Below are 10,650 nucleotides of genomic sequence, written 5' to 3'. Positions count from 1 at the left end.
AAAGTTATATAGAATACAGATTTTGGAGGGGTTGAAATGCCAGGCTAAAGAGTTGTTATTTTTTTTAATCCAAAGGTAGTCAGAAGTCACTTGAAGTTTTTGAACTAATGGGTTAACTGATTAGTCATATTTGAACCTGAAGAAGATTATTTCGCAGCTCTATGGAAAATGAGCTGAAAAGGGGGAAGAGACAGAAGAGGAGAATGCCATTTAAAAGACTCAGGCACAGATATTGTCAGACTTAATTTATGTATAGTACTAATTGTGCTAAATACTTTTACACTTTTAAAATATAAATGAAGATTCAATAGTGTAGAAGAGATGAGTATGGAGTGTGTGTGTGTGTGTGTGTGTGTGTGTGTGTGTATGTGTGTGTGTTTTAAAACAAGAATAAATCTTTGTAAAGTTACACAATTAAAACTATTTTAGAAGTTCAGAGCAATACAAAATTAGAAGAAAAAAATTGTTACAGTTCACATGAGAGGTGATGATATCCTGAATTTAGGGATGTAGTCATCAAGTCCATATAAATTTATGAAACATGTACTGTGTGCTAGGCACTGAGCTAATCACTGGGGCTTCAAAGAAAGGCAGAAAATAATTCTTTCTTTCAAGGAGCTGACATTGTGATGGGGAAAATGACATGTAAACAATTATGTCTATTCAAGATATATACAGGAAATATCAGAGATGTCATCAAGATGCCAGTTGTATTAGGAATTTTGTTAAGTGCTGAGAAGGCACTAGTATTTATAGGGATGGGGAAAATCTTGCAGAAGATGTGTTTTTAGCTGAGACATGAGTGTGTGTGTGTGTGTGTGTGAGAAAGAGAGAGAGAGAGAGAGAGAGAGAGAGAGAGAGAGAGAGAGAGAGAGAGAGAGAGAGAGAGAGAGAAAGGGGATGGATGTGAGGTGTTGGGGTGGTAGACTTAAATATATTTGACAAATGGTTGAATATTAAGGGCAAAGGAGACTGGTCCTTCATATATTGAGGATGACTCTGTGTTGGAAACCTAGTTGACTGAAGGTATTTGCCCTCAACAAGAATAGAGAATTAGGAAAAAGGGAGGGTTCAAGTTAGGAATAATTGCCAGTGAACACTCAGATAAACCCTTTAAAAACTACATTTTCTGAAGAGCAGAAACGTCAATTATGGATTATTAACAGAAAGGAAAAGTGTTCCCTGAAACTTTTACAACATGGTCTTAATGTTGACCAGGCTTTTATTGCTTTTCCATGTTATTGTTATTTACATTTTTGTAGTCATTGTATACATTGTTCTTTTGGTTATTCTTTCTTTAGTCTGCATTTCACTTAGCATAAGTCTTCCCTGAATTCTGAATTCATTTTTGCCATTCTTTATGTCAGGTAATATTTCATTGCATCCATGTGTCATAATTTGTTCAGGCATTCTCTAGTAATTGGGAACATTTTGTTTCCAGTTTTTAAAAAATCATAAATAATGCTATAATGAATATTTTGGACATTTAGATCTTTTATTGCTGTCAGTAACTTTGGAATGTATTCACCAATAGGTATGGAGCTGTTTTTTTGTAGCGGCAAGGAATTAGAAATTGAGTGGATGTCCATCAATTGGGGAATAGTTAAACAAATGATGGCATATGAATGTAAAGGAATATTATTGTTCTATAAGAAATGATGAGCAGGCTGATTTCAGAAAAGCCTGGAAAGGCTTATATGAACTGATGCTGAGTGAAGTGAGCAGAACCAGAACATTGTGCACAGTAATAGCAAAATTACATGATGATTGGCTCTTCTCAGCAATGCAATGATGCAAGACAATTCCAATAGACATGGGATGGAATGTGCCATCTGCATCTAAAGAAAGAACTATGGACACTGAATATGGATTGAAGTACAATATTTTCACCTTTTTTTGTTTGTTTCCTTTTTTTCTTGTGTATTTTTCTCTTTTGGTCTGATTTCTCTTTTTACAACATGACAAATATGGAAATAAGTTTTAAAGCATCGTACATGTATAATCTGTATCAGATTGCTTGCTGTCTTAGAGAAGGGAGAGGAAAGGAGGGGGGAGGAAATGGAACACAAAATCTTACAAAAATATATGTTGAAAACTATCTTACATTTAGTTGAAAAAAAAACAATTAGTTGGGAAAAAAAAACCATTTAGTTGGAAAGTGAGAAAAAACTAGATACAAATCTGAAAGGGATTTAGATGCCATTTGTTCTTACTTCCTCAATTTATAGATGAGGAGACAGAGGCTCAGAAAGGTAAAATGGTTTACTTAAGTCACATAAGTAATGAATAAATGAAAAAGCATTTATTAAATGCTTACTTTGTAGCAAGCACTATGCTAAGCACTAGGGATATGAGTTTAAAACAAAACAGTTCATTCCCCTAAGAAGCTTATATTCTAGCAGGAAGAGACTAGCCATATTGGAAAAGAGTGATATCTAAAGAGAAACATTTTGGTCAGGAAATTTACTAGGACAGTCTGATGTTTGATATCCCCTTTTCTTGCTTTCTTTTTTTGCATTTTTTATTAAAGCATTTTTATTTACAAAACATATGCATGGGTAATTTTTCAACATTGACTCTTGCAAAACTTTCTGTTCCAGATTTTTCCCTTCTTCCTCCCACTCCCTCCCCTAGATGGCAGATAGTCCACTACATGTTAAATATGTTAAAATATATGTTAAGTGTATTGGTCTACCTGCTATCTGGGGAAATGGGGAGGAGGAAGGAGGGGAAAAGTTGGAACAGAAGGTTTTGCAAAGTCAATGCTGAAAAATTACCCATGCATATATCTTGTAAATAAAAAGCTTTAAGAATAAAAAAAGAAAAAAAAATATATGTTAAATCCAATATATGTATACATATTTACATAGTTATCTTGCTGCACAAGAAAAATTAGATCTAGAAAGGAAAAAAAAACTGAGAAGGAAAACAAAATGCAAGCAAACAATAACAGAAAGAGTGAAAATTCTATGTTGTGGTCCACACTTATTTTCCACAAGCCTCTCTCTGGGTGTGGATGGCTTTCATCACGGAACAATTGGAACTGGTTTAAATCATCTCATTGTTGAAGAGAGCCATGTCCATCAGAATTGATCATTGTGTAGATGTGTTATGGCCTTGTTAATGATCTGGTTCTGCTCATTTCATTTAGCATCAGTTCATGTAAGTCTCTCCAAGGTTCTCTGAAATCATCCTGCTGGTCATTTCTTGCAGAACAATAATATTCCATAACATTTATATACTATAATTTATCCAGGCATTCTCCAATTGATGGGCATCCACTTAATTTCCAATTTCTAGCCACTACAAAGAGGGCTCCCACAAACATTTTTGCACATACAGATCCCTTTCCCTTCTTTAGTATCTCTTTGGGGTATAAGCCTAGTAGAAACACTGCTGGATCAAAGGGTATGCGGTTTGATAACTTTTTGAGCATAGTTCCAAATTGCTCTCCTGAATGGTTGGATCCATTCACAGTTTCACCAGCAATGTGATACCCCCTTTTCAAGAACAGTGGTAGAGTTGTGATTTGATCATAGTTTCATAATTGGGCCTTAGGGCTGTCACAATAGGTACATTCTCCAGCAGTCTGGTTTCTGAGGTTGTCAAGAAAGATGGCCAGAAGTAGGGAAGGAGTGAAGTGAAGCATGATTAAAATTGTGATCTAGGAGAGAGTTGATTGCAAACTGAAGTGAAGAGTTGGATTAAGAAGTGAAAAGGTAGGATTTTAGTTTAGGTGCTTTGATAACAAATCCAGTGTTCTTTCCACTGGGCCATGCTTCATCCTAGGGTTCCAGAAGTGAGATCTCTGGATCAAATGATATTGAATAATTTATTAATTTTTTTTCCGCAAATTTTTTCCCAGAGTAATCAATTAACAACTAAATTAGTGTATTTATATTCCTGTAGCCCCTATAAAAATGAATTTTTCATTCTTTCAGCATCCTTGGTAGCCTGATGAGTTGGTAAGTTTGAAGTTGTTTAATTTTCTTAACTTTGGTTATTAGTCATTTTGAACTTTTTTCAGGTAATTTTTTCTAGTATTTATTTCAATTTTTGTGTCAATCAACCACCAAATGAAAGCTTTTTAAGCCTGGAGAAGACCTGGGTGTATATGTAGGTAACAAGGAAGAAGTCTGTAGATGTAAATATAGATTGAATATGAGAACAAAAGGGATGATTAATTGTAATCAATGCCATAAGCATCATCTCATATAGAGACTATAAACTTAGACTAAATCATATGACATTCTTTAAGTATAGTCAAGTTATACCTGTATATTAACTAATAAAATTAATACAGAAAGATATTATATACTGCAATAAATTAAAAATCATTTGTTAAGTACTTAACATTTGAGATTTTAAAGTATTTTATATTTGACAAATGGCAATAGGAATTAAAATACTATAAGCAAAATAGTTCCTGCCCTCAAGGTGCTTAAATTCTAATAGGGAAACACTACAGACACCAGGGGAAATAGTGTTCAGGTAGATTTTTTTTCTGTATATATTCTAGGAAGTTAGAAATGGTGGGTGGAATCATAGGCCAGTTGATAAGTTCTTTCCAGAAATAGCACTATTATATTAGTTTGATGATTATTTTCTGAGTAAGAGGTAGAAAGTTAGTTGTTTGGATGGGTTGGGGAAATTAGGTATGTTGCTATTCAATCATTTTAGTTGTGTTCAAACCTATTTGGGGCTTTCTTAGCAAAGATATTAGGTTAGTCATATCCTTCTCTAGTACATTTTTACAAATGAAGAAACTGAGACAAACAGGATTAAGTGGCCCAGGGTCACACAGCTAATAAGTGTCTCAGGCCAGATTTGAATTTAGAAAGATGAGTTTTCTTGACTCCAAGGCCACCTGTCCAAAATTAGGTATATAATCTCTGTTAGAATTATTTTACCAGTTTATTTGGTACTGGCAGATTAGGTTTCCAGTAGAGAGAATATTCCTTTGGATTCTAGGAATCTATTTTCAAATTCCTAAGTCTCACTCCAGTGCTTCACATCCCCTATATCATTCTAGAAAAGGTTATTTATTATGACTATATAGAAACAAGAGTAGTCAGAAAACATTTTCTTCAATCTGGAGATATATTCTTTCCTTGAATGAATCTGTAGAAAAAAACGAGCTCAAATTTAAAAATACAATGGGGTTAAACACAAGTGCAGGGAAATATTTAGCCAAGGTTCACCTTAAGATCTTGGAATTATTTTCTTGAAGTTTTCACGAAGTTCCTCTTAGGTGTAGCTCTAATTCTGTATTCTGAAGATTAGTGCCTGAAGGATAACAAATTCCAAATCTGTCTGCAGATGCTTGCTTGATAGTAATCATCTTCTACCACTGCTGCTCAAATTTCTTTCTTTAAGAAACTATCACCGCACCCTACCCCACAGCTCTTCTACAGACTTATCTGTGTGACCATTCACCATATTGGGTCTCAGTTTTAAGAAAGTTCTTTTTACCTCTAAATTTCATGACTTTAGGGTAGAAATTTTACATTGTCTATGAGTCCCTTGAGTCTCATTTTCTTCAGTCATGATATCCATGAAACAGTTCACTGTTCTTCTCTAATCCTTATCCTTTGAGTTAACATTTATAAACTTTTGCTGTACTTTTACAAACTTTGGCTGTAAAAATACTAGTTATAATTTATGACTTTCTGCTCCCATGCTTCTACTCTCATACCATTCCATGCCTCATCTTTTCAGGGCCAGATTTTCCCTGACTAATAAGGTAACTGTTAGCTCATGTAATAAACTTATCTTACTAATGGGAGAGCACTGCTTTCCCTACCCCTTACTTCATAATAGAGTGGTTAGGTAAATTTTCTGTAGTGATCTAACTACATTTATTGTTGATGAATGAACCAGATCTAGAGCTTGAGTTCTCCAACTTCTAGTCTAAAATTCTTTATGCTAACATATTCAGGCACTGCTATTTTGCTCCCCCACTCTCTTTTGTATCCTGGAAGAAAAAAACCAATTCAAAATACTGGGTATTTCACAAGGAATTCCCTTTTTAAATAGGTAGAATATGCGTGGGGTATTTAGATGTTGTACTTTCAGCAGCAGTTTTTAAATTAGAAGTTATGGAAATAATTATATTTTTGGTTTGGAGAAACACCATAAATATATAAACCAGTTTCAATATTATCTTCGGTAAGATAATGAAATAACTTCCTCCCAAATCCTTTGTGATGATATTAATTGCAATGGATTTTACACACACACGTTCATTCTTCATAATTATATTGTCAGAAAGGAAGAGAATTAATGATTTGCAGCATGTTATAAATAGGTTAAAAACTTAGACAAATACTTTTGGCACAATTCTGTTCCTTTCATCACATCATCATTAAGCACTGGTAAAGGCTGGCAATAGGCATCTGCCATTATATTTGTGAAATATAACTGAAGTGGTTTATCTTCTAATGGGAGTCTATAAAACAGCTGATAAAAGTGAAATTAATAAACCCTCATCATGGTCATCATCCACCAGAACTCAGCTAACAATACATTGACAAAGAATCATTAACAAATGGCTGTCATGTGAATTTGTTTGCAGAAATGATGGGCTTTATTATAGTAATTCAAGATTAGATAATCACCACTAGAAATTCCACTAGAAAAAGAGGTTTATCCTTTACGAGCTTTTTGATTAATATAGACAATTCCAGGAAATCGCAGAAGCTATTAGCATATCACTGTAGGACTGCAAAAAAAAAAAAAAGCACTTACTGAGTACCTAGCAAGACTTGACCTAGTTGCTAGAATTATATGTCAAAAGCATGTGATGTTTCATAAACAGATGATGTCCCCATATTAAATACGGATTTCAAAATATACTGGAGAATTCAACCAATAAATTATACAGAAACTGGACCATTGCCACAGATAGAAATATTCCCTACAATTATCCAGGTATAATATTGATTTTTCGAAAGCTTAAGAAAACAAAATTTTTAAATAGAGCTTAACATACTAAGTACTTATATCAAAAAGCTGTCTAGAATAAATAACTTTGTAATGTATTTGATTTGACTGATAGAGAAAACTCTCTGAAGAAATTACCACTAAAAATGCAAAATCAGTACCTTCTGTGACTGATAGTCTTTGGAAAATTGCTTAAAGTGAGAGGTTAAGTGACATGTCTGGAGTCACAGAGCCAGCAACTCAGAATCAGAACTTGAATCTAGGTCTTCCTGGCATTGAGGCTACCTCTGTGTTCAATGCAACAAATTATTTCTCCATGAGGCTCAGGGATGTTGAATACAAATAATATGTATAGAAGCTGAGTGCTGCAATCTATAAATACTAATTATATATCTAAAATTATGTCCACTATTGTTTCCTACTTTAAATTGGATAATTTTTTAAAAACAAAAACTCTTTATTTAGAGATAATTGAATTTCTGCAAGGCATCTTAATTCTCAGTCATGCTTTAACACTAGATAAAATGATACTTTCTTGTGCACTTAAAAAATCATACTATAAAATGATTTCATGAAAAGTTTGATCATTCTCCTTTACTTATCAGTTATGAAGATGCATAGATCTATTTTATTGGACTGGGCCTTGAGTACATAAGCAATTTCATTATTTTGTGCACTCAAGAAGGGCCCACTTTTGTTGTTATCTTTCTTAAAATAGAAATTATGCATGACATATGGCATAGCAGTTATTAAAACTGGTTGTGACATTCCGGTTTCAGGATTTTCCCTTTTGGATGCATGAATTTCACTTGTGTGCTTTTATTTCAGGCTTAATCCTCTGGAATTGACATTGTTTGTTATAAAAATGCCTCATTTACATATCTGTCTCATGCTTAGGTTTTAATGGTGTTTAGATTAATGGAAGGAATAAATTAATAAGTTGTACCTCTAATCTAACAGTCTAATTTTAAGTGACTATGCATCTTTGATTATTTCTTGGTGAGTGCTTATACTGCATTGGTAACTTTTATTTAGTAATTTGATGGTAAGGTTTTCTTTTCCCAACCTGGCAAGTGACACATTAAACTGTTTATTAGGTACCGTTTTGTAGATATTTGTGAGTAAAATATCACTTCCTTTTTATCCTATGTCTGATTCTTATTTTTGAGACTGCCTCAGGGTAGAAAAAGAAATCATGAAAGTGGCTTTTGCCACTTAATAAGGATAAGCTTTAGTGTAATAGTGTTATTCATTTTAAATAGTAATTGTTGTTTTTGAAGGCTAGATATGTTTCACATTACTTGATGCAAAGTTGAATATTCAAGTAAAGAACAGGGATCCAGGTCTGCCTTGTAGTTCAACTTGTATATTTGTGTGGATGTGTGTTTGTGTACATACATATGATATCTCATTGGATCATGAGATCTCATTTATCTCATTGGATAAAGTCTGATTGCTTTTTTGAATAATGAATTCTCCACTGGGACTAGGACCACACTTTGTGTGCTTTTGGAGGTTCAGGATTTAAGGCAGGACCTTTTAGCACAAACAAAAGGGCCATTACACCTATATGTGAAGTAGTAAGGGAATGGAAAGCATTGGACAGATATAGATTGCCGCTTTCTACAGTGTGATATCAGTTACGTTTTTCATGATTAATGTGAGTGTCTGTGTGTGAGAGAGTATGTATAGAGGTGGTGACCAGAGCTTCACTTCAGAGCATTTATTTCTAAGAGTTAAAAGATTCCCATTTTAGTTCTAGTTAATTGTCTAGCTTGAGGGACTCCTAAGTAAGGTGGAGCCAGGGGATGATGTCATTCTCTGAGACTCAGCTCTGTGGGCCCCAGAGAGAATAGAGCAGGAAGAAAAGGTTGTTTAAAAGATAGTGGGAAAGACATTCTTTTCTTTTCTTTTTCCTGTTCTTATTGACAGCATTAGCTTCATGCTTTTCAGAAAATAAAACTTAATAGCTCCAGTAAACTTTAACACAACTGGCATTTAGTCCAAAGACCTTAATGCTTGTAGCTTTGATTATTGTCTTGTAAGAGATGGTTTTTTAGTAGAGTAACTGATCCTTTGTAAACATTGAGGGCAAGATTGAAAGGAAAGGTGAAAACAGTTTAATGTACACTGGTAGACTTAATAACTTTTCAAAAGGGTGGTTGGAGTTGTAATCCTCTAGTGTGATTTTTAAAATTTTTCTTTACTTCTCTGACATAAGTTCTTGATATTAGGAGCTTAATTCTTAAACCACCTAAACAATTTATTGCAGTATTTATGTTATATATGGTTTAATTGTGTTTAAGTGAAATTGGGGGAACTCTTTATAGGTTTTTCTTTTCACTTAGAAGCCTTAGAAACCAGATAATATTTGGAAGAATTATTGAGAAGAGGCAAAGGATGCCTAGATGCTTAGGGAGAGATTTTACATTAGTCAAAAATTTCTTTGAATTTGAACTTTTTTTTCTTTCTAAATGTAGTATTATGTAAAAGCTATGTTCTGAGATTGCTACTTATAGGTTAAGAAACAGGTCACAATTCTATACATTTTTTATATGTATAGAATTTTATATATATATATATATATATACATTTTATATATATATATACTCAAGATGGGGATGGCAGAAAAAAAGTTTTACTGGTTTATATTTCAGATCCTAATATGACTTTTCCTTCGTGTTAATAGTTGATTATCTATGGATGGATAATTATTCCTGACCACTAAGGTTTATTTCTATTTTAACAAAGAAATTAAATGTGATGTTAATTTTACTATTGCTCAATAGCTTTGGAAAATAGTGATAGTTCTTCCATATTTGCCCTATGATGCTTTGACATAAGAAAGGAAGTTTTGGCATTTAGTTCTAAAAATAACTTGTTCGAGTATCCTAAGAGCCTAGATTTAGAATTGGAAGGATGTTAGAGATTATCTATTCCATTCCTTTTATTTTCTAGAGGCAGAAACTAAGGTACCCTGAAAAATAAAATGACTTGTTAGAAGTCATATGGAAAATAAATCTTAGAACCAGAATTTGGATGTGGACCTTTGAATTCTAAATTCAGTACACTTTCCTCTACAGAAAACTGCTTTAAACTTTTAAAATTTAATGGGTATATTTTGATTTTATATCACCTTCATTTCTGAATGTGTTCCTGTCTTCCCTACCTAATGAGCCATCCCTCGTAATGAAGAATTAAAAAGAAAGAAAAGAGAAAAATGTACTTCAGGAACACCAATCAGAATATTGGTTGTGGCAGAAAATACATGTAGTATTTTACAACAGGAGTTCCTCAACTCTGTTAAGAAAATTCATTGATCTTTTTTTTTTTTTTTTTTTATCTCTTTTGGGCCAACCCTAATCATTAAAATTAGTCTTTTACTTAAGTTTTTTGTTTTTCTTTTTAAATTGTTATGATAATTGTTTATATTGTTTCCCTGGTTTTGCTTATTTCATTGTGCATCAGGCCAAATACACGCTTCTTTGAATTTTAATTCGTTGCTTCTTATTTACATATCCCAGTGCAAAAACATACTACAATGAGCTTTGTCATTCTTTAGTCAATGAATTTCTATATTGTTTTTAATACTACTAAAATGCTGTTCTGAATATTTTGGATATTCTTGAACTACGTGCTTATCTGTGGGATTATTGGGTTAAAGGGCATAGACATTTTAATCATTTAGAAAAAGAATAATTTCAGGTT

General features: G+C 33.1%; 1 protein-coding gene across 1 annotated transcript in view; it reads left to right on the top strand.

Annotated features, from left to right (window-relative positions):
• Window positions 1–882: 882 nt before the first annotated feature.
• Window positions 883–10,650, top strand: part of JADE3 (jade family PHD finger 3) — a 162,755-nt gene continuing 152,987 nt past the window's right edge. Inside the window, exon 1 of the mRNA XM_051984612.1 lies at window positions 883–3,719. The gene's annotated coding sequence lies outside the window, so the exon portion shown is untranslated. The remainder of the gene's footprint in view (window positions 3,720–10,650) is intronic.

Source organism: Antechinus flavipes, chromosome 3, assembly GCF_016432865.1.
Source record: "Antechinus flavipes isolate AdamAnt ecotype Samford, QLD, Australia chromosome 3, AdamAnt_v2, whole genome shotgun sequence".
NCBI classification, from domain to species: domain Eukaryota; kingdom Metazoa; phylum Chordata; class Mammalia; order Dasyuromorphia; family Dasyuridae; genus Antechinus; species Antechinus flavipes.
The sequence above is the reverse complement of the archived record's forward strand: the minus strand, read 5'-3'. Positions and strand labels throughout refer to the sequence as shown.